Source organism: Microtus pennsylvanicus, chromosome 4 (genome assembly GCF_037038515.1).
Source record: "Microtus pennsylvanicus isolate mMicPen1 chromosome 4, mMicPen1.hap1, whole genome shotgun sequence".
In the NCBI taxonomy this organism is placed as follows: Eukaryota; Metazoa; Chordata; class Mammalia; order Rodentia; family Cricetidae; genus Microtus; species Microtus pennsylvanicus.
The window spans coordinates 38,705,094-38,731,978 of NC_134582.1; the positions used below are offsets into that span (position 1 = coordinate 38,705,094).

At 44.4% G+C, this 26,885-nt stretch overlaps 1 protein-coding gene across 6 annotated transcripts in view; it reads left to right on the forward strand.

Annotated features, from left to right (window-relative positions):
- Mcc (MCC regulator of Wnt signaling pathway) overlaps window positions 1-26,885 on the forward strand; it is a 378,701-nt gene that overhangs the window by 207,490 nt on the left and 144,326 nt on the right. The window contains exon 1 of one of the 6 annotated variants that reach the window (XM_075968732.1): window positions 22,266-22,316. The exons of 3 other annotated variants lie outside the window; for them this stretch is intronic. The gene's annotated coding sequence lies outside the window, so the exon portion shown is untranslated. Of the gene's footprint in view, window positions 1-22,265; window positions 22,317-22,357; window positions 22,542-24,781; window positions 24,800-26,885 lie in introns of those variants that run through there. 2 more of the 6 variants (XM_075968730.1, XM_075968731.1) reach the window with 2 other exon arrangements.

The window sequence follows — 26,885 nt, forward strand, 5'->3', positions numbered from 1 at the left end:
GATATGCCAGTGAGGTAACAGCATTATGTAACTTAGGAATTCACTCGATAGGTCCTGTAGAACTTAGTTAATAAGTTATTAGTGATAATAGAAAGAAGATGTAGGCGAAATAGGCTTGAAATCATCAAAACTATGGTATTCTATACTGTCTCAAAATCCAGTATATTTTATCTCATGTACATTGGCAACTCGGTAACTGTAACTTTCATAGAGATATTACTTGTAACTTTCATAGCAGCTAAGGAATTCTGTCAACATTCTTTTCTAGAGGAAATTCCAGTTCACAGATGATATCTAGGAGCTCAGAGAGTAATAAAAAGCTCATTAGCACGTTTGACATAGGAACAAAGCACCCATGGAGGGGGGCCATGACTGATGCGGAAATGCCAGAACCCAAGTCGTGTTGTCCTAAGAGTATTCTGACAAGTTTCCTCCTTTGAGTGAGCTTGGTGGGAATACCTACCTTGTAAGACACAGGCTACCACTTTCTCAAGGCTTTGCATCCTATGACCATTTGGGGAGATGACAGCGTGTTTTTTGAGATATCATGAGAATGGGATACAGAAGCTGAACTACTGAATTCAGTTAGTTGGAAGTGTGATAGTTGGGGTCTCTGCAATGGGGAAGTTGATGGGGGATGAGAAGCATTAAAATAAGGAGAATGTCTCCGTCTGTTAAGGCTCGATATAGAAAATGTCTGTCTTCTCTTCTCACTGATGATTGGCAGTCAAGCCTCTTGGTGCTTTGCTCTCACAGGGAACCGTTTCAGGAATGTGGAATTTTGAAAAATAGAGTTTGCATTAGCACGAGGAATTCAAAACAATCGACTGCTCTATGTGAATTCTGTAGCTTGGGAAAATCTGATAGGTGGGGAGATGTTTGTTGGGTTCATCTCTTTCAAATCAGAAGCCTTCACTAGCTTTGTCCATGGTGTGGGCATCTGATGGAATATATTCTGCAAGCTTACATATTTCATCTCAGTGCCTAGAAGAAAAACAGCAATCTGTGGCCATGAAGTCATGCAACGTGCTTGTAGATAGAGTAGAGGTCAAGCTAGATACTAGGTTTCTGTCTAGAGCTATGTTGGGGTTCTATGCTAGGATTCTAACTAGTGCATCAAGTATTCACCTCCTATCTTCAAAGAGGAAAGCCACCCTTTTCTCTAATTGCCCTGCATTAGTCTACTCCTTCTGCTCTTGAGGGATAAAACTTTTCACTCATTAGATCAGAATTGTAATATTGCTGAATTGAAAAATCCAAGTGAAATACTTTCTCCCCTAAAGAGGGGGAAAAGGTCAAGATTTTGCTTTCAGCTCACTGTGCTGAATGGTAAGATTGGGAGTGTGTAGGACTTGATTGGAGGCTCTTAGTAATTTTGATGATGTCACATGAACTTGTTTCTGAAGATGCCACAGTATTCCTTGTTAATGCGTGAGATGAGACATGAGTCCTCCCACCGTGTCACCTAAAACCACACCACCTGAGAGTTTTATTTCAAGGGCATTGATATATTTATTAGCTCTCTAAAGAGTCTGTACATTGAATTTTTAATAGAGATATTTTTAAATGTTTTTTTAAATTTTAAAGTCCAACAAGAATTTAACAAAGGTTAGACAGTTCATGTATAAAGTGCCTGGGCATTGAACTCAAGTCATCAGGGTTGGCAGCAAGACCCTTCACCTGCAAAGCCATCTTCAGGTTTGACAACCAGATAGATTCTCAGCAGGTAGTTAACCAAATGAATGGACTTTAGGTCCCCTCTCTTCTGGAGAGGATACAAGAATATATTATTTTGCCTGATGGTGGTGGCGCATGCCTTTAATCCAAGCACTTGGGAGGCAGAGACAGGTGGATTTCTGTGAGTTTGAGGCCTGCCTGGTCTACAGAGTGAGTTTCAGGACAGGTTCCAATGCTACAGAGAAGCCTTGTCTATCCCCCACCCCCCAAAATACATTGGTGATTCTCAGTAATTTTCTATACCCTTCTAGACAATTTTATTTATATTCTTCATCTAAAAGCCTTGGCTATTAATGTTAATGTTCCCCCTAAGTCTAAAAATTTCAGTCACAGTTCAGACAGCTACAGGATAATGGCCAGTGACATTCACTTCACTGATCCTAACATTCTGCTACACTGGTCTTGTTTCTATCCTTACTTTCCCTCTCAATGTTTTAAAGGAGCCTGCTATTATTTGGAAGATATATTTCCATTGGTAACCTGGGTATTTTCAGGAGAAATGTGTGTGTGTGTGTGTGTGTGTACACACACATTGACAGGAATATAGATTAGTAGGTACATGGCATCCTGTATCCTGATTCCCAATGTTGCTCTGAATCACCAAGTTCTGGTGGTACCCACCAGATTTCCCTATTGTAAGTAGGCATAACTAGTTAATTTCCAACAAATTGTTCAGAAATTTTAGTCTCTGCCAGTAATTCTTTTTAAAAGTTTAAAAAAATTGTTTTATTTTATGTGTATGGGTGTTTTGCCTGCATGGTATGTGAGTATACCATGTGTCTGCTTGGGATGTTTCTGAGCTACCATGTGGGTACTGGAAATAGAACCCTGGTCTTTTGGAAGAACAGTGAGTGCTCTTAACCACTGAACTGTCTTCCCAGCCCCTCTGTCCATGATTCTTGACAGAATCAATTGCTTTGGTGTTTATTAAATTGTCAGTTTTTTTCTATCATTAAAATGATATTGGCATTCATCACTATAAGACTTCTGCTGCCTTCTGCTTCAAAATCTTTTTAGTATCAATAAAATTGACAATTTAAAAAATATTTACAGTGTTATAATCATCACTGTCATTCATTTTGAGTTTCAAGTTGTCTTTATTTGGCTAAGGGAGGGGTGTACTCTAGTTTTTTAAAAAAATCAGTTACTTTTGTTTTAATTGTGTGTGTGCATGTGTGTGTGTACGCACACATGTGCCTGTGTAGGCCAAAGGTGTCAGATCCCTCCAAAGCTGGAGTTACAGGAATGGGAGCCTCCTGATTCGAGTGCTGGGATCCAAACTCAGGCCATCTGCAAGGACAGTATGCACTCTTAACCACTGAGCCATCTCTCCAGCCCTCAAATTTCTTCTAGGCCTGCCTTTAGCCTACTGCCAGAGGAAAAATAGGAAAGAAATAAAGAAAAAAATAAGTGAGTGAGCTGGCTTTTGTTTAAGGATGCAGACATATAGAAGAGAAGCTGTTCAGGAAACTATATTGATTTAAAGTGTAGAGGTTAGTTACATCAGTGAGTAAGCCCCGCAGCTGTAGGACAGGAGTTGAAGTCACCTCTTTAGCCTGCGTCACCATCAGGGAGGAATTACTTCCGGATCGGACTGCTTGGAAGTGGCTACGTGAATTACCCCAGGTACTGCTGCTACACAGAGAGTTACACAGAGTGTATGGTATTGTTTGGCCAAGTCTCAGATTTTGCTTTCTTTGGGGTTTTATAAGTATCTGTTCTTTGTGAGGTGCCCTGGGAATTGTGGAATTTTATCTGTAGGAGAAGTGATTGAGATACTACAAGTGGTGAGCGCTCTCGAGGAAAGGAGATAGTTGGAGGCCATTAAAGAAGGCTGCAGTTGGGCTCAGAGAAATTTGATGGGGTAATTTTTATTAACTCGGTGTTTGGTAAGGCTCAAATGGAAAAACAAAATCACTTAATTAGGCCCTTTTAGAAATAAGTTGTTATATCACTTTGAATAAAAAAGGAAGTAGAAAATTAAGACTGAATAGTACTGCTACTGATAATTTTTCTAACCCATTTGGTTATTAACATGTTTGCATTGCTTATCTTTAGCAAATAACAAAACGTGCATTCTTTGAAAAAATATACATTTTTTTGCAATGTATATCTAGTCATACCATTTTCTGATGTAAAACCAGTCATTAAGACAATTAAAATAACCAAGTTGGAGTGACTTAGCTGGTTACTAGCAGATAGCCATCTGAGGATGAGGTCTTTTTGAAAATTATTTGATTGGTGTGTGTGTGTGTGTGTGCGCGCGCGCGCGCGCACGCGCGTGCACTCTGTGAAGGCCAGAAAGCAGTCCTAACAATCTTTTTCAGTTGCTTCTCCACCTTTTTTGTAACAAGACTTCTTTTAAATTAGACTTCTCTTTCGAATACCACAAAAATAAAATGTTGCAAAGTTAAGATTACGAAAAATAAAATCTATAAACACCCATCCCAGTCACAGACATTTCTGGCATTTGAGGGAGTATTGTCCATTTCTGTTGTAGGGCAGACACTGTGCACCTAGCTTTAATGGAAAGCTGGTTGGTGGAAGGGCATATGGGAATTTAAATCGCAACATCTTTTCTCTTCAAGTGGAACTTTAATAGCCACAGACCCTTTATCAAATCCTACTTACAAAGGCTGCAGCATTTCGGACACACAGTTTGATTTAGAAATGAAAGCCGTGACTTCACAGCCCGGTGCTGCGTTCAGGTAAGTGCCAGGACACTCTGATCGCCACTATCCCTCATCTGGGTGCAGGCTGTATGTGGATTTCCTGTTGCAAGTAATCTAAAATCTGAGGACATCTTCTTTCCTCCATGACTTTTACCCTTCTGGTTACATTATGAGGGTCTCAGAGAAACTGGTATGTTCTATCTGTCCTTCTATTCTGTTCTGTTAGGCAGCTCACTAAGCCCTTTTTCCTAGAAGGTCTCTTACAAGAACAGATTCTGAGCACTTCAGCTATATTTTTTTACTTCTATCCTTGAGTCATTAAGTGAGTTAACTTGTATCCTTCCGAGCTTTGACATTCCCCAATTCTCTCTGGTTCCCGGATGCCAGCAAACATCTGTCTGTGACTGTTCAGAACAAATCAATGCAGCAGGCACAGGGGAGGTGCCTGGAGTGGGTTTCCCAATTCAATGTTCCATCTTCATTGAGGCTGCACCAGCTGATCCAGCAGGCGACATCCCCACGGGGTTGTAGCACAAAGTGCCTTTTGCAGTAGAGGTAGATGAAGGTGCGTCTGTTTATAGGGAACATTCCGGAAAAACGTCCAGTTTCCATTAGTATTCGGTGAGTGCCAGGAGATAAGTGGTGAGATCCAAGGAAAGAGCACCGAGAATGAGAAACACACACACTTCCACGCTTAAAGATAATTAGGGAGATTGCATCTGAGGTCTTTAGATTGATGGCGTTCAGAATACCTGAGTGGCAGAGCTTTAGAAAGAGGTTTGTTAATATCAGTTCACATGTGATAGCCTGCCACGCTGGAGTCCATTCGGCTTCGTGATCCTGCCTTGGATCTGGAAGCAGCTACTCCAGTGGTTTACTTCAAGTAAGCCATTGTATATGAGATTGTCAGGGACTCCACCAAGTGTCATGTGGATTATCAGGAGTTGTTTCATCCTTCAGCTTCTCCTTTCATTTCTATGGAGTGCGTCTGAGGCAGGAGCAGGGCCCGCAGTCCTACATCTCCTGGACCAACTTGAGTATTTTAAGCAAAGGACTGTTAAGCCCTTTGTTCAGTTTTCAGGCAAAACCTTTTCCTCCATTCCCTGGCTGGGTTTTTCCTCGGTGAAGGGGAGAGTGAACTTGGATCATCTTGCTGTACTTATAAAAGATTTGAAGGTAGTAGCGACCATTTGGACTTTAGGCAAGTCCTTCTGACCTTTCGTCTGAGGTTTCTCTGGCATCGCTGCCATTTGAAGAGCTATTGTTTGGATTAATGATGCTGCATTTGGAATTTACACAGAAGAAAACATACTGTTGACAGAGTCTGGGCGTCTTAAGAGGCTTCTGATCCGCTGGCAATTCGGTTTTAAAAATTCAGTGGTTTTTGCCTCCAATAGATGCTTAAAGATAAGGACAGGTGCTTCAAGGGTCCATCCAGTTCGGAGCTGAGTAAGGAAACAGTTTGCATCCTCTGTATAAACTGTTTTAAGATTTTCGAGCAAAGTCTGGATCACTGTTTGAACTAGATTGGAAAAAGTGCCAAGTGGAGTGTGTTCTCAGGAGTGTTGAATGGTGGAGTGTGTTTTCAGGAGTTGTACCTGGTGGAGTGTGTTCTCAGGAGTGCTGAGTGATGGAGTGTGTTCTCAGGAGTGTTACCTGGTGGAGTGTGTTCTCAGGAGTGCTGAGTGATGGAGTGTGTTCTCAGGAGTGTTACCTGGTGGAGTGTGTTCTCAGGAGTGTTACCTGGTGGAGTGTGTTCTCAGGAGTGTTACCTGGTGGAGTGTGTTCTCAGGAGTGTTACCTGGTGGAGTGTGTTCTCAGGAGTGCTGAGTGATGGAGTGTGTTCTCAGGAGTGTTACCTGGTGGAGTGTGTTCTCAGGAGTGTTACCTGGTGGAGTGTGTTCTCAGAAGTGGTACCTGGTGGAGTGTGTTCTCAGGAGTGTTACCTGGTGGAGTGTGTTCTCAGAAGTGGTACCTGGTGGAGTGTGTTCTCAGGAGTGCTGAGTGATGGAGTGTGTTCTCAGGAGTGTTACCTGGTGGAGTGTGTTCTCAGGAGTGCTGAGTGATGGAGTGTGTTCTCAGGAGTGTTACCTGGTGGAGTGTGTTCTCAGGAGTGTTACCTGGTGGAGTGTGTTCTCAGGAGTGTTACCTGGTGGAGTGTGTTCTCAGGAGTGTTACCTGGTGGAGTGTGTTCTCAGGAGTGTTACCTGGTGGAGTGTGTTCTCAGGAGTGTTACCTGGTGGAGTGTGTTCTCAGGAGTGTTACCTGGTGGAGTGTGTTCTCAGGAGTGTTACCTGGTGGAGTGTGTTCTCAGGAGTGTTACCTGGTGGAGTGTGTTCTCAGGAGTGTTACCTGGTGGAGTGTGTTCTCAGGAGTGTTACCTGGTGGAGTGTGTTCTCAGGAGTGTTACCTGGTAGAGTGTGTTCTCAGGAGTGTTACCTGGTAGAGTGTGTTCTCAGGAGTGTTATCTGGTGGAGTGTGTTCTCAGAAGTGGTACCTGGTGGAGTGTGTTCTCAGGAGTGCTGAGTGATGGAGTGTGTTCTCAGGAGTGTTACCTGGTGGAGTGTGTTCTCAGGAGTGTTACCTGGTGGAGTGCATTCTCAGGAGTGGTACTGGAGGATGGAGTGTCTTCTCAGAAGTGGTACTGGCAGGGTATTAGGATTCCTATGGGGAACGTTCCAGCAGTCGTTGGTCAGGAGGCATCAAGGATGTGTCTGAATGTTTGAGGGATGTTCCCCTTATCAAAGTGATGTACTGAAAGGAAGTATGTGTTTATTGGTGAGGTGGCAATCTTAAACCAGGTGATGGAAACAAAGCTGTGATAGAACAATGTGTCTTCTTTGCCTTCCACCCAACTCCTTCAGCCCAGCCAGTTTACCGACTGCAGTCAAGGTTCTATGATGTGGGCAAGGAGCCTTCACTTTGCCTAGAATGTGCTTGCCTACAATAGGTGCTTTATAGGAATTTCCTTCGGTGAGTTACTGTTCAAAATAAAATCCAGAGAAGAACAAATACGCTAGGAAAATGTTAGGAATCTCCACAGGTTCTGTATACCCTGGGCTTTATTTAGAGTCAGACCTTGCTTCTAGAAGGAGAGATTGAAGCAGGGGAAGTCTGTTCTGATAGCAGCTTAGGCTGGTGCGAGTCCGTACTGGAGTCACTAAGAGCCACCTGCGCGGTTCACACCTGCGCAGTTCACACCCGCGCAGTTCACAGGCGAACAGACTGGGCCACTCAGGGTTCTAGAGCCCTGGCTGTTGCTCCAGTCTTGGCCTCAACCAAAATGGTTTCACGCTTATTAGCTTCCCTGTTAGTTAATTAATTCTCTCTGGCAGATGCTTCTCTGAATCACACTGCCCCTCTGGTTTTCTTGCCTGAGTCAGAGAAGAGAATATAGTTTTGTTTTAAGGAACCCTGACTAAATAGAGACCCAAGCATTTAAGCTGAGAATCTGGTTAATAATGTGTGTCTATTTGTCTGCGGGAAGTCTACACTTGCTATTTTCAGAGTCCCCATGGGAAATGAAATGTTGAGAAGGGCTGTGTTTTGCTTTTTTTGTCTTATGTTTTGTTCAGGGACTGGCTCTTTGCGTCACCAGCCCAGGACATGTGAACAGCCACCTTAATTTGCACCTACTGCTTACAGAGCACACTGGGCTAGGAAAAGCATCCATAGGAATTTCCCTGCTGGAAAAGGGCTCAGTGCCCCCTTCAGAGGAGCCCCTAACTTTGGGGATTTCTGGTTGGGGACTTTAAGTTGTACCTTATCATAATTTGTGGTCTATTGGAACCAAAAGCAAACATCTACCCCCACCCAAAAAAACCCACCTCCATTTAGTGGAATTTTTCTTCCATGTGCAGTGAGAATAAGCATAAGGAAATTCAATAAACCCCAACTGGGACTCAACATTAAAAATTTAAAACCACAATTTTCAGTAAATATTTTATTACTGATAAAATGCAATGTGATCTACAAGGTGCTGTTTTTAACCTCGTATTTTATTTCTTTAAGTAATTTTTTTTTCCTGCCGAGATGTAGATGAAACCTAGGGCCTGCTTATGGCTAGCCTACCGTTAGATCACTGAGATACACCCCAGACTTCTTCAAACAGTGAAAACAACTGCTTAGAACCATTACTAGACACACTTATGGAGAGGATATAGCATTTGGGCATTGACTGTGACTTGGGGGTGTTAATGAGTGACTATGGGAATTCAGAATAGCAGTTTGGGGGCCCCAAGGCAAGCGCTCTGCCTGCTGCCAAAGACTGCTTCCTCTAACCTTCCTGTGTACGCAGACAGCCAGGCACCTCCCCAACAATAGCTCCCAAGCTTACTTGGCAACAACTGTGTTCAATGAAATTCTGGCACCCCAACATCTAAACAATCAAATGGATAAAAGCAATGAATGCGTTACAAATGAGATGGACGGCAAAGAGGTTGTTGCCAACAATCTGGAAACATCTTCTCGAGATAGGAGTCAGTTGAAAAGTGCCTAGAGGTTTCGTTAGCTTTTCTTTTTAGACTCTTTACCCTTCCTCCATAAGAAATAGAAACTTGTAGAATTATCTACAATGACCAGGTGGTGGTGGTGCACGCCCTTAATCCCAACACTTGGGAAGCAGAGGCAGGCAGATCTCTGTGCGTTAGAGACCAACCTGGTCTACAAGAGTTAGTTCCAGGACAGGCTCCACAGGACAGAGAAACCCTGTCTCCAGCCGCCCCAAATCTACAGTGTGTTGAACGTTTCTGTAGTATAGGTCATTCACATGCTGCTTTTAAATCCTCCCTGCTTCTATTTTGAAGAACAGTTAGTACTTTAAATTTCGTATTTCTTAAGCAGTAAAAAACCTAAAAGTGATCAGTTTTTGCCCCTCAAGTCTTGAGTGGATTTTGTGTACACAAAAGAGATTACTGAGCATATGGTATGCAACTTAAAGGTCTGTGAAGAACTGAAATGTCTGAGAGAACCTTCATTTTCTAAAAGATGGTAGATCCATTGTCTAATGTGGGGGGAAATCATAGTTAATTTATTTGGGTGCTCGGTTTTTAGACTAGGATTGGTGGGAGTGCACCCATATTGGTGATGAGGGAGTTCATTTCTGCTTTGGCACTGGCTTCCAGAAGGGGTAAGTTGAACCCACTTAACTAATCCCTCAGCCCCACCAGAAGATTGGCTTCGATGCAGTAATCAGGAGAAAGCAGAGGCACTCGGCAGAGCAGGCCTTGCCCTTTGCCCTTGTCTGACATTCAGCTGGGCTCCTGGAACACTGCTATACCCCACCCTCAATTCTCCAGCCCAGCGACAAAAACACAAACCAATCTCAGGAAGATAAACTGTATTTAAGGTACTAAAGAATACAATGAATAAGTCGAGCGAGGGCTCCACTTCTCCGCAGTGTGCATTTGGAGGTTTTTGTCATGTTTCAGAGCCAGTATCACTTAGGCTGATTAGAAGTTAGGTGGAGGGACACGCTCACGCTCCCCTCCCCACAGCTTTTTCCCCTTCTGGCTTCTTCTGAGGAACCAGATGCTAAATCTTCCATTACAACTCCTTTCTAAACTAGACCACTGCAGTGGGGCAGATTAAGTTGCAGAGAATGTGGGAAGACTGTTTGACAGGCGTCTTTTCCCCTTCTCTGGCCTCCCAGGGTATGTTGAGTTGGACAAGGAGAACAGTGCTGAGGCATCCTCCACAAACATGGGCTCATCCTGTCTGACTCTCCGTCTCTCCTGGGGATGGACAGGATAGGAGTTCCACGTTCAGTGCTCGGTAGTCTGTGCCCAAGGTCTCTGCTTTCCCTCTCAAAGAAAATGAGAAGCAGAGCTTGGTGGAGCATCCTTTAATTCCGGAACTGGGGAGGCAAAGGCAAAGGAATCTTTGTGAGTTTGAAGCTAGCTTGGTCTGCATAGCAAGTTCCAGGTCAGCCAGGGCTACGCAAGTGAGACTCCCCCCTCCCCCCCCCCCCCACAAAAGATAAATGAAATAGCTTTGCTGTTCATCATAGAGACACAGTCACATCATAATTTAGGGACTCAGGCAGAGGGCAGAGTTCATCCCCTAATTAAAGATTGTACTCTATGACTTCCAGACCCTTCTAACATTTTATTCCACAGATGAGGTGTGTGTGTGTGTGTGTGTTTGTTTCTTTCATTTTTCTGTGCTGCCATGTAGAATGACTGTCTTTCTTTCTTGGTGTGATAACCTCCACCTTAAAGAAAGAAGAGATCGTGAATATACCTTAGTGTAAGAAAAAGACATTGTAACAATGTAGCCTGAGGAATAACTTTAATTAATTGTCATTTTGGTTACCAAAATGTCCTCATTAAAGTTTTTTGACTAAATTCCAAGATATGTGGTGTATGTAGCTAGTGTGTCACACACCACATACACACCCTACTGTGGTCAATTTCATTGAGAAAAGTACTTATAGGACCCCCCTCCCCATTTTTGGATGCTTTTTGGATGCCAACTTTCATTTATTTCATGTAAAAAATGAATTTATACATACACACAATTAAATATCATATATGACCCTCATTCCCACCCCCAGCTCCTCCCATACACCAGCTCATAACTTCGTGTCTTTTTTTTTTAATGATCCACTAAGTCCAGTTAGTGATGCCTATACCTGCATGGATGCGGGGCACCTGCTGAAGCATGGGAAATCTACCAGGGTCTATGTCCTCAGTAAACAGTGATTCTCCTCTCCCAGCAACTGTTCACAGCCCGTGGCTTGAGATCAGCTGTGCTGGGGTTTAAACCAATGAAGTATCCCCCGCCACCCCGTGTGTGTGTGTGTGTGTGTGTGTGTGTGTGTTGGGGAAGGTCTGTTTCTTCCTCTAGATTTTGAGATTTTTAATTTGATTCTAGAGATAATGTCTCACTACATAGCCTAGGTTGGCTTTGAACTCATGATCCTGCCCAGCCTCCCTTGGGTTCGTACTGTAATGAGTATCACTACAGCTGGATCTGGGGTTTTATTTTTAATGGCTGCTTGTTACTATAATTGAAAATAAGAAACTCCCACCTGAACCTGGGCTCTGGCTGTAAAAGCTAAATTGTGATGCTGTGCTATTGGTAGGACTAACTCAGCCATGTGATTGCCAATATCTTTAGAGCCTTTTACAGCAAGATCACTTGTCCATAAAAATAACAGCCCCTACTTACTGAACATTGCGTTTCTCGGCTGGGCAGGAGAAAGGTTACACGTATTCCTGGTGTCACCACTGCCCTTTAAGACACCGGTGTTAGCTTATAACCTGATCTTATAGCCGGAATAATTGCGCTCTGAGAACTCACACACTGATGCCATCCACATTGAGACAGACTTGGAGCCCTTACCTAGATGGGCAATCCCCTGTCCAGAGCTTCTGCCTTTTTACCCTTGCTGCTTACAGACCGCTGGACAAAACAGGAGAGAATGGAAACATAATAACCTAAATGGGAGGTTTTTCCCGAGGAACCTTGAGCTTCCACAGCCTTTAAATGTAGTCACCTTCATATTGCCCTGTGAACTCCCCAATCTCATTGGCGTTTTCTGAATGGCTGCTCTTCACCTGATGATGTACTTGCTTTCTGGTGTTAGATTTGGGCCTTGTCCTCAAGAGCCTCAGTCATTGGGTGAGCCCAGGAAGGCTTATGAATAATCATACCGTAAGTGACTATTGGAGGATTAGTGCCCATGAAGCTGTCTTGGAGAAAGGGAGAATTGTGTAATCCAGGGAGATGTCTGACAGACTCCTAGAGAACTCCAGGTAGCACTTTTAGGGAACACTGTGATAACAAGAGCCTATCTATATAGGGAGAGTGACAGAGATAGGAAGACACCAAGTTATAGAGAGGACAAGAGTTGGCGATCCTTCCCTGTAAAGGGCCCAGTGAGAAAATACTACACGTTTGGGTAAATTTGGGGTCCATGTTATTTCTACTGAAACTGAGTACCTTGTGGCTGGTGGCCAAGTGCTGCACTCTCCTCAGCTCAGCCCTGCCATCCTTGGGGAGCTCTGAAGCAGGCCCGAGGGCGTGAGCCTGCTAAGCAGAGGGCACACCATACCCTGGCTGCAGCCCAGGCTGGTTGTCAGGGCTGAAGCTGGAGCCTCTTGGGTTTTATGCATTCCCAGCATTGTGCATAGTCACACATTTCAAGTCTGGAACAGGGATTTGGGAGGGAGGAGGGTACAGGAAAGACAACACAAGCGCAGGAAACACACATCCTATACACAGTGACTCGGACACTGATTGGGTCCCTTGTGCGTGTTGGGTCCCTTGAGTTGTGTATTTGGCCTCAGGAATGAGAGGGCTCAGGAATGAGAGGGCTCAGGAAGCTGAGAGAAAAAATAAAACGTTGCACCCTACAGGGAAATTCTTTAGCCCTCAAAGGATTTGGGGGCCAGCCAGTGTGTCCTCTTCCGGACACTCTGGCTTCTGTTAAGTGAGTTGGAGAGTCCTGAGTGACAGTGGTGACAAAGGAGAGTTGGTGGTCCGCTGGGAGTGCTTGGGAAGGACCGCACGTGCCAGGAATAAGAAACTCAGAACCCGGAAGAGTTGTATTTCCACCCCCTCTCTGCCTGTGCAGAGAGAACCGTGAGATCTGGAACTTGTGTTCTCTTTCTTAGGGACTCTGCTTTGACACATAGCTAAAAAGCCATGGGCAACTCTCCAGTGTTACTGTCTGCTGTCTAGCATCAAGGGTTCTTCAGGCTGTTAGTATGCTCTTTTTGCTAGGTGTATTTGTTTATTGTTTTTTTAGTTTTTTTTTCCTATATTTATTTTTATTTTATGTGCATTGGTGTTTTGCCTGCATGTATGTGAAGGTGCCAGATCTCCTGGAATTGGAGTTACATACATTGTGAACTGCCATGTAGGTGCTGGGAATTGAACCTGGGTCCTCTAGAAGAAGAATCAGTGCTCTTAACCACTGAGCCATTGCTCCAGCCCATGTTTATTTCTTCTTACAGTGCATGCACATGAGTAAGTCCCTGTGAGCCTGTGGATGTGGAGGACCCCCTTCAGGGCTTGGTTTTCTCCTTTTGGCTTTACATGGATTCCAGGGTTAAACGTGGGTCTTCGGGGGGCAAGCCCTCAGCTCTCTCATCAGCCCTGGTCTCTTTTTCTCGACCTAGTCTTTCCACAGACACTGTCATGGTGGCTATGAGCAGTTACCGAAAGCCATGAGTCACGTGAGCTGTCATGCCTTGCATTCGAAACAGCTTCTGCTCCCCGGGTTTTATCACCTACCCCTTCCTTTTCATGTCTCTTTGGCCCCTTAATTCTTAGGACTGCGCTCATGTTCGGTTTAGTACTTGAACACCTTGTGGTTACATGTAGCTGATTTCCCAGGCTTACCTCTTGGGGGTTTCTAGTTGTTTTCCTGTCTATTACTCCTTCCGTGGGAATAACTTCTCTGTGGCAGATCAGGGGGACGTCAGGGTGGGAGTGAGGTTCATGGATGCCAGGGAAGAGTGGCAATGGCAGTACATCATAGAAGTGATTCTACTTTGCATAATCGTGAGAAAGGGTCTTGGTTAGCTCATCCTAAAATACAGGTCCGTGGCCATTCTGCTGCGAAAACAAGCTTTGCAGGGTAATGGGTATTTATAACAGAAAACCCAGCACACTTCAAAAGGAAGAAAGAACACTCCAAACAAGGAAGTGTGTGTGTGAGGTGGGGTGTGTTAAAAGAATAAAGCTAGAAAAGTGCATGAAAGGAACAGAAAGGTTAGAATTGAGTGGGGCAGAGCTGTAGGAGCAGGAGGAATGGTAGACGGAAGGGTTAAATAACGTACTATTTGCTTTTAAGTTTCTTCATTTTTCCTCCTTTTTACTTTGCTGGTTATGGAAGGGGACTGAGATGATTGTTACTCCAGAATGTATGTTTGCTTTGCTGCCCCAGTGTGGGGAGAAGCTAGTCTTGTCGGGCTATATACTAGCTGCGCCTAGCATCTGGCATGGCTTAGCTCAGGGCCGGGAGTGACCCACGGGAAGAGCACTTTCTCCTCTCTTTGGAGGAAGAGTTGGGAGTTGGAAGAACGAAACTGCAGCAATGGCAGCTGCTGTAGGAAGTGGGAGGTGGGCTTGCATTTGGATATTGGCCTTGTAAGAGAAGGCAGCTGTTCTCTCTCCTCTCTCTCTCTCTCTCTCTCTCTCTCTCTCTCTCTCTCTCTGTGTGTGTGTGTGTGTGTGTTCTCTCTCTCTCTCTCTCTCTCTCTCTCTCTCTCTCTCTGTGTGTGTGTGTGTGTGTGTGTGTGTGTGTGTGTGTGTGTGTGTGTGTGTGTAAAACAAGCAAGACTGTTAGTGTTATAGCCAAGCTGTCTGCAGTGTAGTGTGCCGTGCGAGGTGGGGAAGTTTTAGGAGATCAGGCTGCATGTGGGACTTGAATCCTTTCCAAGAATGTCCTGCAGCGCTTTCTGTGGCTTTGTCTGGAGTGGAGCCAGGTCATAAAGCTCTGTTTGATGGCGGTTGTCAGCAACAAATGTCCACGCTCAGACATGGGGATCACGCTGCTTGGTAGAGAAAGGGGAGCTGGTTTTCTGTTGTTTGTTTTGCCTTTCAGCCCACGGTGGTTCTACGTTATGAACCCGTAACCTGGTAAGACACATAATTTACCTAACAGCATCATTGTGTCTACTGTGTGATTATTGAGAATCTAGTGGGATGCTAGTTATTAAATACCCCTTTACTGTTATTGCATGCAACATTTCAGCTGCGAATGTGTAGCATGTCTGGCATGGGCTGTACTGCAGCATCTCAGAGGCATTCTCATAGGGAAGCCGTGTACTGGGTGAGTTTGGGGTGCGGCATTTTTGTACATCAGTGTTCAGGTTCAGTATACTTTGCGATTTCAATTCTCAGGTATGCGCCACATAAAACTGTTCTCATTTTCTGTGCTTCTACAAAAGGGACTGTGTGCTGTGTTTGTCTCTTTGATATCCATTTATTTACTTATTTGTGCATTCATTGTGTGTGTGTGCATGTGCGCTCGTGCCACCTTGTACCTCTGGAGGCCAGCGGACACGCTGCAGGAGTTGACGCCCAGAGAATGCCTTTATACTGTGTGTGGTGTGCCTTGTTAGGATGGATCTCTGTCCCTGGAGGTTGTATGAAAACTGAAAGATCCATATCTGGTCATCTGTACTACACTATGTTAAAGTGCTATTCAAATCTTTATTGATGATCGCTCCATTAGAGCGCATCTCTGGAAACATCAATCTTGATTTCTCACTTTTCCCATGATCCCTTAGGCAGACCCTTCTGTTTGCCATGTTCGACTTGTGCTTCCCCAGAAGTGCTTGCTCTTTGCACCTAAGCAAATTCTTTCAGATCTCTTACCACTGTAACCAGATGTTTCTCTCCCATCTGCCAGTTCCCAAATAACCACTCAGAGGCTTCATATTACTTATAAATGCTTGGCTGATGGCTCAGGCTTATTATTAACTAGCTCTTACATTTGAATTAACCCATATTTCTTAACTATTTTTTGCCATGTGGTTTGTGGCATGTTACTTCAATTTTTGCATGCCTTGCCTCCTCAGGAGCAGGCTGGCATCTCCCAGACTCCTGCTCCTTTTTTTCCTATATCTCTTAGATTTCCCTCCTACCTCTATCCTGCCTTGCTATAGGCCAAAGCAGCTTTATTTACCAACCAATGAGAACGATACATACACACAGTGTACAGAAAGACCATCCCATGGCACCACCACGTTCACATTGGATAATTTCAAGCTCCTTGCTGAATCCTAGTCACACAAAAGCTAGGATGAATACCCACTTCTTGGATGTTCTCTGAGCATACACTCACTAGTTCCTTGGAATGTACTTTTATTTAGTATGTGTGTTGGGGCAAGTGGTTGTTAGTCTTATATTTTTATACTTTAGACTAAAGTAGAAGTTTAAAATAAAAACCTCATGTACGTTTAAAAAAACTATCTCCTATTATAACAGAACACAAAGCTAATAATAAACACTGAATAAATATTTAAGAAATAGGAGGAGGGGAAGAATGTTAAGAAAGTATAGGGAGATGCCTTCTAAGTCTTATTATTTTTTCATTTCATATGGAGGGGTATTTTGCCTGTATATGTCTGTGCATTCTATACGTGCAGTTCCCCTAGAGGCCAGTGGAGGGCATCAGATTCCCTGGGCCTAGAGTTACAGACTTGAACTGCTATGTGGGTGCTGGGAATTGAACCCAGGTCTTCTAGAAGAACAACCAGTGCCCACCATGATGACAATAGATGGAACCTTTGAAACTGCCAGCTGCCACCTGAATTAAATGTTTTCCTTTATATGAGTTGCCAGTCATTCTATGCTGTCTCTTCACAGCAATAGAAACCATAACGAAAATAGCAGGTATAGACTGTCTTAGAACTCTTGCCTCTCTGACAGAGACGGCTATAAACAGGGATACCATTTTTTAAAGGACAAGCAATATAACATTCAGGACAGACCGTTTATAAATTTCCCAAATGTTATCAACCACCCCTGTAATTTTGCCTATGCTGGATATTTATGTTGAATGTGATGAGACCCAGACCCAAGTGTGAAATCATAGACAGTAGATTCCGTCAAAATAAACATGGAAGAATAGTGCCTGCAGGCCAGGTAACACCAGGCACGACAGTCTAAAGTTAGAAAAGAAATACTTTCCTGCTCCGTACTGATTGTTCTCCTTGAATGAAACACCCAACCGCCCACAGCCGCAGCTTCCTTTTTGCTCGAAACTTAACATAAAATACTTTCTCAGAAGACAATTTTATATCATGCTGTCACAAAACAATTATGGTAGCTATAAAGATAGCCATGTGCACGAAACCTAGAGGAACTCAGGATGGGTCTGCCATGGAGTGTGTATATTCTGGTCTGTTCTGTGGTTTACCTGTTTCCTTTGCGTTCCTCTGCCTCTGTTTAGAGAAACCCAGTGAACTTGCATAGTCTAGCCAGTTGACCTAGACAGAGACCTGTGTTTTGTTTTTTCTTGGGCTCTGCTCAACTAATTTGGGCAGCTATAGGTATATTTATTTGGGACAATACAATTTTGGGGAATGAAAATTATATTTAGAGCCTTCTACTTTGGAGGAATTTTAATAAGTCTGTTTTTTATAACTTTAGGTAAACATGTCAAGTGTTCCTTAAAGACCAGAATGAGGTTTGCATGTGTGAATTAATGAATTACCTATAGTGCCAATCTTGGATGATAAGGAGCTGTCAGGAGAACACACACACTTGACACAGAACATGAGCTTATGCTATTTGATTGATATACAACTTCTATTAAAACCGTAGTTGTGAAAGATGGTATTCCAGGAAGATTATTTAAAGGGCCCTCTCTCCCCACCCACTTTTTGAAGTAATGTATGGTAGAAATAGAATACTATATGACATTACTTTGCCTGTTAACCCTTGACAGAACAATCCCAGGATGCATGGTGTCAATGTGGGGCCCTGAGATTTGTGGTGCATTGTAGTTTATAAAGGCACTAAGCAACCTAATTTGCCTTGGGGTGGGGCACTGGGGGTCTCTGTAGTTCCTCGGGTAAGGACTATCTTTTAGTGAACAGAGATGCTGTCTCCTCTAGGATACTTCCGACCTGACTTTTCTGTTTATCTCCCTTTGTCCAGAGTCTAGTGAGTCTACAGCCTGGTGCCATCTTTCAACCTCAGAGCATCTGCATGGTCTCTTGGGGTCAAAAGTCTTCTTTGATCATTTTCTATTCATTCACATTAAAGGTGAAAATTAAAGGTCCACCCCATCTCAAACAACCTGGTGCAGAAAGGTTTAGGCTTTTGTTTCTTTTAGTCAAAGTTGTCATTCTAAGCAGGGGAGAACCATCAAGGAGACAAACTGTAAATAACTTCCCAGTTCTCCCAAAGAGGGTCACAGAGGTTCCTCAGAAAATGAGAAATAGAACCACACCATGTAGTCCAGATTGACCTGCCCAAAGAAGTCTAAGTGGCACACCACAGAGAGGCTTGCGCATCAGTGCTTGCTGGGCTGTGTACAGTAGCTGAGTCACGGAACCAGCTGACATGGTTGAATACGTGTGTAGGTACCACATGGGTTTTTTTTGCGTATATCTGATACACATATATTCGGCCGTAAAGAATGAAATTACGACATTCATAGAGGATAGATGTAACTAGAGATGTTAAACAAAGAAGTTTCAGGCAAATATCACATTTCCTGTCATGTGAAATCAAGATTTAGATTTGTCTCCTCCAACCCAACATCCCCCCCACCCCCGTGTGTGTGTGGGGTGTAGGACATGGAAGTAGAGATGGTCGTATGAGAGGGACAGAGAAGCTCAAAGAATATATCAAAGAAGCAGAAGCAGACTACATGGGGGAAGGACGGGGACCAGCAAATGTGTGGAAAAGGCTGCCAGGGAGATAAATAAAACCTAGGCATAATAATGTGGATCTATGCACGGTCAACCAGAAAACATGTCTTAACCAAAAAGTGAAAACAATACATTTTTCTTTTCCCCAAGAAAGTCCTCAGTCTTGTCCAGTTTGGCTACATCTCTGCTTTGTCCCGATGACTTCACTTGGCCTATGCCTGAAAGGAAGTAGAAAGCCCAGCCTGAGTGGGGAGGCGTGATTCTCGTGTGTGCTGCCTTTGACAGGCAGATGTTGCCGCTGACAAGACACAAGACTTGGTAGATTCTCTCTGTCTGATGAGGTTACAGAGAAGCACTGCGGAAAATTCAAAGCCCTTAGACTGGGAATCTGAGCTGGGAAGTTGGGAATGCGGCCCGTGAGAAGGGGAGTGTCTGTTTTGTCAGTACAGGGCAGTTTGCTGAGGTTCCTTTCGGACATCAGGTTCCGCCATCTTAACCTTTAGCTGGACGCATAGTGAAGACCGATAGGTCTCCTTTCATGTTGTTGATTTGTATCTGAACTTCTATGAGTGGACTTTAGGTGAGTGAGCTCACATTTAAGTGCTCTGGAAACTGCTTTATTCAAGAGAGCCTTGCCGAGAGACAGTGTATATAGTGCTATGCTCACGGCACCCACTGAATGACTCCACGGACAGACAGTGGAAAGAGGAGATCATCTTATTTCCTCAGAGCAAATCTCACTCTCTGTTCCTCTAGAGCGGTGGTTCCCAACCTTCCCAATGTTGCTATGCTTTAATACAGTGCCTCATGCTGTGCTCACCCCCAACCATAACGTTATTCCATTGTTACTCCAGAGCTGTAATTTTGCCATTGTTATGAATTATAATGAAAACATCTGATATGCGACCCCCGTGAAAGGGTTGTTTGAGCCCCTAAAGGGGTCACAGCCCACAGGTTGAGAACCTTATTCTACCTCCTCTTTTCTGGAATAGACGATTCCTGCCCTTGCCTGCTCCACCACGATTATACTCTGTCCTTGTTAATGGGACAGCAAATACCCACTGCTCATTGTGAACCAGACCCCGTGTCACACACCTCTGCTGTTGCTTCTGTTACTCATAGCAGACCTGTGATTTGAATATAGAGTAGCCGGGGTTTGAAGAGGCACACTGACTTGCTCTCCTGATCTAACCACAGCCAAGTGGTAGCTCTGATTTCAAATGCAGATCCAATTCCAATGTTTCTAACCCTGGAATTCATGTCTTCCAAAAATAGAAGTCTGCTGTGTCCGAGGGTCTCACTGAGGAAAATGACAGTTGAAGGAGGGGTAAAGAGAAATAGGGAAATGGTAAGTAGACTGTGGTTGGCATTCCCTTGCCTGCCTCCTTAAGGGAAAGGGAGACGCCACCTGTGGTGATGGAATCCTCAGGAGGTTTGGCTGTAAAACACACCCCTGTTTGACAGCCTGCTGTGTGGGAAGGGGTTACTAGGTGAATCGAATCCCTTTTTCATTTTAAGATTTCAGTAGCTTCTCTGTATTGTATGCTTGAATGTATCAGTTGAATTTAAAATGAAGATTTCATAATGGTTCAATTAATTTGCCAAATTAATTTGCCTTGAATTTAAGAGTTTGTTTCTCTCCTCCCCTCACCCCCCAAGACAGTTTTCTCTGTGTAGCCCTGGCTGTCATGGAATTTGCTCTATAAAGCAGGCTGGCTTCAAACTTAAGAGATTTGCTTGCTCTTCCCCACAATCCTGGGATTAAAGGTGCGTGCCACCATTACTGAGCTGAATTTGAGGTTTTTTGTTTTGCTTTGTTTTGTTTTCACTGACCAACTTCAAGAAGTATAATGATCAGAAAATAGTTGGAATTTTCATGTCCTCTTCTACCCAGAATCGTAAGACAAACAACAACAACAAACCAGCCTGAGAATGGACTTTCTTTGCTTTCTCCCAGATTCTGGTCAGCCCTGAGCTTCCCATGTGTAAATAGTCTTCCTGGCATTTCTCCTGTTATCTTCTGTATCTCCCTCCTCTCTGACTAGTGTGAGCGTTGCATTTTAATTTTAGATGTTAATCTTTGTTTGAGTGCATTTAAAAGAATCAATTCATTTGTGAGAAAAAGAGGGTACGGTTGAATAACATCGAAACTTTAGAACTAAAAAGCATCATGTTTGAGAAAGATAAATAGAGCTTTTCTAAGGATAGCTCTGGGAGCTTCATTGGTCACAGTGACTTTAAAATTTCCTGTTTCAGTTGTGGATAAGTCCTCAAACACATACATACATATATATGAAGGCTATACACACATATGCATATGTATATATACATATATATGCACATCAATATACATGCATGTATATGTGTGTATCCTTGTTTTTACCCATAATGCCACTTAAACATCCTTACACATCCTCAATATGATCTCTCCAGACATCTCTGCGAATATTCCCATTATCTCCTTGACAGTGTTTCCTTGCAGATACCATGCTTCTTCTCCTTCTGGCATGGTCAGAAAGCCTGCCAATAAAGACTGGTATTCCCTGCTAGGTGTGTTAGCACACACCTTCAACCAAGTCAGAGGCAGGAGGATCTCTAGGCCAGCCTGGTCTACAGAGCAAGTTCCAGGACAGCCAGGGCCACACAGTGAGACTCTGTCTCAGGGAGGAGAAAGACTGGTGATCCCTTACACCAGGCATCATACTTTAGAAAGGCGGTGAGAATTGCAGGAGCAGAGCTAGACAGGTTGTGAGAGTTAGCCAGTTAGTCAGTGTAGGGATGGCCAGCAAGTTCAGCTTTAGGAACCAATCTCAGTGATTTGGAGGTTTTTGGTGTTTTGTTTTGTTTTGTTTGTTTTTGGTCTTCTTTTGGGATATATCCCATTCTATCCATATTTCTCTGAGGATAATTTTCCATGTTGCTGTGTCCTGTGTCTATGCTAGAGAACTCTAACAGTAGACTACATACTTTAGGTATTTAAGAGCTCATCCTGGCCTGTTATTTAGCATGCAGGCTGTGTTTGCATCTTGTGCTCAGGTCCTGGCCTATGCTGTGTAGTAATTCTCCACTCTGGTGCCTGTGTTCTCAATGACATGCGTGTGAAATACGGCCATGTCGCATCCTGGTAGCGCACACTGCGCCTGGCTGAGTGGTGGTTGAACGTTAGTTAGCCAACTTGCTTTGTTAAAACCACAAACTTTTGCAAGGAAAATCATCACGTGGGGGTGACTCTGTGTATGTGGAGCCTTCTGTAAGTAGTACGCAGTTGGGGAGTATTCTGTGGTCCCCGGGTAGGTCAGCAAAGTGGATGGGAGACAGAGCGTTCTGGTCCCAGTTGCCCTGAAAGCTCTTATTGATAGGGGATTAGTCTCGGTGGAGACAACGGTGCTGTCACATGGCCATCAGGGCGATTGAGAGGAGTCACTAGAGGCCTGTGGGGGGAAGGGGCTGGCGCTGAGTCACTGAGTTCATTAAAAGGCTATAGAACAGGAATGGAACTGAGTGTGGCAGGAGAGACCCGCCTCTGCCTCTGGATGGTTCAGCCACCTCCTCTGCACCCACACTTCGGGTAAGCAGACATCCAGTTCACGTTGGGCAAAGGGAGACCGGAACCTTCAGGTACAAGCGGAGTTAGGGGCTCGCTCTCCACCCCACACCCCATCTTCTTACCGGTTCAGAGGCGCTGCGTAGGATGGACATGAGGATCTTAGATGGTCCTAGAGACCAGCCTCTGGTCCTGAAGACTGCCTCTCAATACAGATTTCCTGACTTGGTGGCTTAAATATTCCAAAAGGTAAAGTTGCATGCTTTTTATTAGCAGCCAGCAAATTATATTTTGCTAGATTGGGATAATTTAAGGTTGTACTGAAACTTGGCAGTGAGCTGCCTTGTTGACGTGGGTGAGAAAATCTGGGTTGAGAATACGCTGTCATGTTCTTGTATGACACTGTCGAGGTAAAAGTGTGAAGCTTCTCTGTAACTAGATAAAAAGTCCCAGAAAAGGGGGAGAACTGCTAACTTCACAGTACTGAAAGGCAAGGGATGGAAAGAAGCATTTGAGGGGTGGGCAGTGTGGGCCAAAGTCAGAAACTCATGAGTTTGTCTTTCCTTTATAGACAAAGTAGGGAATTACATGGCCTTTGCCTTTTTAGTGTAGGCGCATGCCCATACCTTTAGATGTCCAGGGCACCTGGGGTGTACAGCCTTGGGTTAGTGCTGGATGGAGCTAGTATGTGTGAGTCTGGGTCCCTTCCATATAGACTGTAAGCATATCTGAGTGTTGGTTAATAAACACACATGTCTTAAAGGCGACTACAAAGGTAAGCCTATAGACTAATGTTCTGTATAGTCTACCATCAAAAAAAAGATCAGAAGCTGGTGGTAGCTGGAGAAAACCTTTCAGAGTCAGCCCTAAATGTAGGAGCTGCTATGGCTGTCTATTGATTAGTCTTAAGATTTAAAAAGCAGCTTCCTGGCTCGGGCACACTTTTTTCTCCTCTTATAAAAGAAACCAGTGAAAAGCGTTTTCCCTTTAAGCTGCCTGTGTGCTCAAGCGGAGGACAGTGGCTCTTTATTTTCCAGCTTCCTCCCCTATCCTTCCTTTATTTGTTTTGCAAAGCTGCACATTGAACTCAATTCCTCACGGTCAGTTTGTAACTGTCCCGGGCAAGGAAAGCAGCTGACTGCGGGCTTCTGCTAAGGAGGAAAGGAGTGGAGTGTGGAGGGGCGGAGGTCACTTGCTTATGCCCGGCAGCCATCAAGGACTGGGAAGGAATGGAGGGGGAGGAAGAGAGCAGGATTGTGGTTCCCCCTTGATGCTGTTTGTCACCCCATTTTAACTGAAAGCAGTAAGCATGGACCCTCTGATGGGTCTTGGATGGCCTGTCAGAAGACCATTTTATTCCCCAGTCCCCAGATCTCACTTAGCTTAAGTGTAAAGCTTACTTTTAAATTTGCTTTATCCCTCTCGCAGAACAAGATTTTCCCTCCAAAACGGGGGCTGGGGAGATATGTGTTCCAGACATAAATGAAACAAGCCTGACTTAATCTTCCTTCTTGCACAATTGAATTCTTGCTTTCTGTATAATAACATCTAAACATTCAGATTTGAAGGATGAACCAGAATGCATTTTTAGCATTTCTTTCACATTTTCATCAAGATGAAAATATCAAAAGCGGCAGCTATGCAATTCCAGAAATTTGTTTAAGAGAACTCATAGGTTTGGAGAAAAAATAAAAGATAACCGAAGTCACCGGTAAAGACCCGTGGATTTAGGGTGTCATGCACGTTTGGGTCTTTGGCCTGTGGGGAAGCTGGGAGGCAGATGGAAATGGTGCACTAATGTCTGCTGCTAGAGTCACACACCCAGAGATGTCAGGAACTCTTCCCCTGTGTGCAAGGGGTTTTTCATTTTAGAGCCTAACTTACATGTTTCACCTCAACTGTTATGTTCCAGTTAACTTGTAGATGACCCCAACAGTATATCAACTCATTGTGCACTGGCTGGCAAAGCCAATTTCCCTGCTGGAGACTTGCAAGCACACACACAGTTTTAACCTTCCCTTGGCTCCATGTGTGGAGGACCCTGCCAGTTCTGGTTTTACCTAGGCAGCTCTGGGAGTCCTTGCTAGCATACCCCGATACCTTTGAAGATTCTGTTTGTTTATGAGAAATGGTTGTTCTGAGTAGGTTTCTGTTTGTTTGGCCTTTTATTTTTTGATGATAGTCAAACTCAGCACCTTGCACATGCAAGACAGGCGTTGTACCACTGAGCTGCAGCCCTAGACACTTTTGCTTGCTTTTTAATTCTGTAATTTTTATTCTGCACATCTGTGTGCGGCTTGGGGGAAGGGACTTCCTGCATTAGCTCAGTGTGCTCTATGAACCTAAGGTCTCACCTTGCTAAGTGGAGCTGGAACATTAGATCCGGGAGAAGACTTCTCTGTATTGATCCAAACTGTCTTGGTGCTGGAAGAAATCTTTTCATCTTCTGCACTGCTGCGGGGTGAGAGCCCTCTTCCCGGGGAGCCAGGCAGGCAGTGACACCACAGGTGAGTCTCCTATGCAGCTGCTGTCTTCACACAGATGCTCTTCTCCTTCTGGATGGCTCTCATGGACAAAGTACAGCTTCCTATGACTGCACCCCCCCCCCCCAGGTGCTATTGGATGAGATCACCTTTCCATTATGACCAGGGTCCCAATATTTATCACTTGTTGATGATGCGTTTAATCCCGATGATAATACAGCTTCACTTAACTTCTTCCTGTCAGGATTGAAGTCCCTTTCTGTCCGTGGTGACCTGTCCTAACATAGCAAGGTCTTCGGTTTGCCCTGAGTGTTTCCCTCCATTTTCAAAACCTCACAGTAAAATGAATTTACTTTTTCAGTTTGTCTATTACAAAACTCTTTCCACCCCTGCGTGTGAGGTGCCCTTTCTCCTCAGTTGGGAGCCAACCCTAGTGCCTCATATACATGGTACCTCCTTTATGTTGGCTTACATAGCTGTTATCCGTGTGCTTTTTTGTCTTCTCAGTCAATCAGCTTCACCTGAAAGAAGCCAGGACCATGTCTCTCTTGGGTTGCAGAGCTAGCCTCAGAAAGTCCTAGGATGTTTTCATTGTGGTGCCCCTGTGAAAGCCAGACAAGGCAGGCAGAGAAGGTGAAGTTTGCCCGGAGGTCTTCCATGTTATTCCTACCTGTGGGAGTTGCTGTCTCAGGGTAGGTGGGGTTAGCCTGTTGACCACTGTCCCAGTTGTCAGGAGGTCACCCAACCTTGAAGTCTCATCCCCCTGGGAGCCCCAGCAGCTTTCTCAGTACTCACAGTATCCTAGCAACACCTGCAAGCTTGTCGGGATGCTAGGTGCCTGCTGCAGGGTGTCTGCTTTGAGTGCACCCACTTCCCCAGCCCTCTTTCTACCTGCTTTAGATAAACAGCCTCTCCTGGATCTACCCATGGCAAATGGTGAAAAACATCCCCATGTACAATTATGTGTTTAGTTTCTTGGGACTCGACACACTTTGTCTATTCAAGGTGCCAGTGGCTTTGTGATATAGGAGTTTATCTGACTAGAACATATATTTATTGTGTGGGAAGGGACCCACCTCTATTAATGTGGCTTGTAGTAGTTTCTTTTGTAACTTTTGGACCTCTGGCATGCAGAGCGAGGGTAATTATGGTCTTTGTTCGTATCTCACTCACCACTAGTTTGTACAGAGTTCTCTATGTTCTAATCTCTATGACAGATGACTGTTGAAAGTCTCCCTCCAACACCGAAACCATGGAGTCACTACACTTTGCCTCTGTGACCCTGGCTTTCAGCATAGCCCCGTTGTGGCCGCTCCACAACCCCTGTGCCATTTGTATGTCCCGTCCCCGTGAATAGCTGTGTCACCTCAGTGCCTTTCTAGAAGGCTAACTGGGAAGTTAGCTTCTCCCCGGCTTCCCTCTGTTAGTGTGCAAATTCTCTGAAGTTTGCTTTTATCGTGTTTGAACACGTACCCCACGTTAAGTGCTGAGTTGGCCCTTGCTGTCCTGCAGCCCTGGAGGAAAGATCAAAACCCCTCATCTTCAGAAGAGGGGATATCTAGCCTTATGCAGATAACAGTGTCAGACTTCCGGAACGTGATGAGAAAGAAAACCACTGTTCTTGTCTCCCTGTCCTTTCAAGGGTATCTACTGCTGCAGAGAAGACCCCCTTTATTTCTCAGGCATAGAGACCCATGGCTCTGCCAGGTTAGCAGAACCCAAGATATCTCAGGCGCACAGCCCAGACACATACACAGTGGCCAATCACTTTCACATGCAACTGAGCATGATGACAGTTAGGAAGGAGTTGAAGTTGCCTGTGGCAGCTTTATTGGCCATCCTAAGTAAGCAACTTGTATCTGATTGAGACCAGGAGTGAGTTGAATTCCGCAGGGGCTTCTGGTTGTTATAACTTGATGTCCATCCTTGAGCACTGGCAGAGGGTGTTTGTGTTACTAGTTGAATTCCCTTCTTAGCACTATCTGCTGAGAATGCTGCTGTAGTCAAGAACCCATGGAGATGCTCTCCTGAGGTCTGCCACCATCCTCCCAACAAAAATGAGCTAGAAGCCATCTAGGTGCTGAGCTCTTTTGCTGGTCCCTTCAACAAA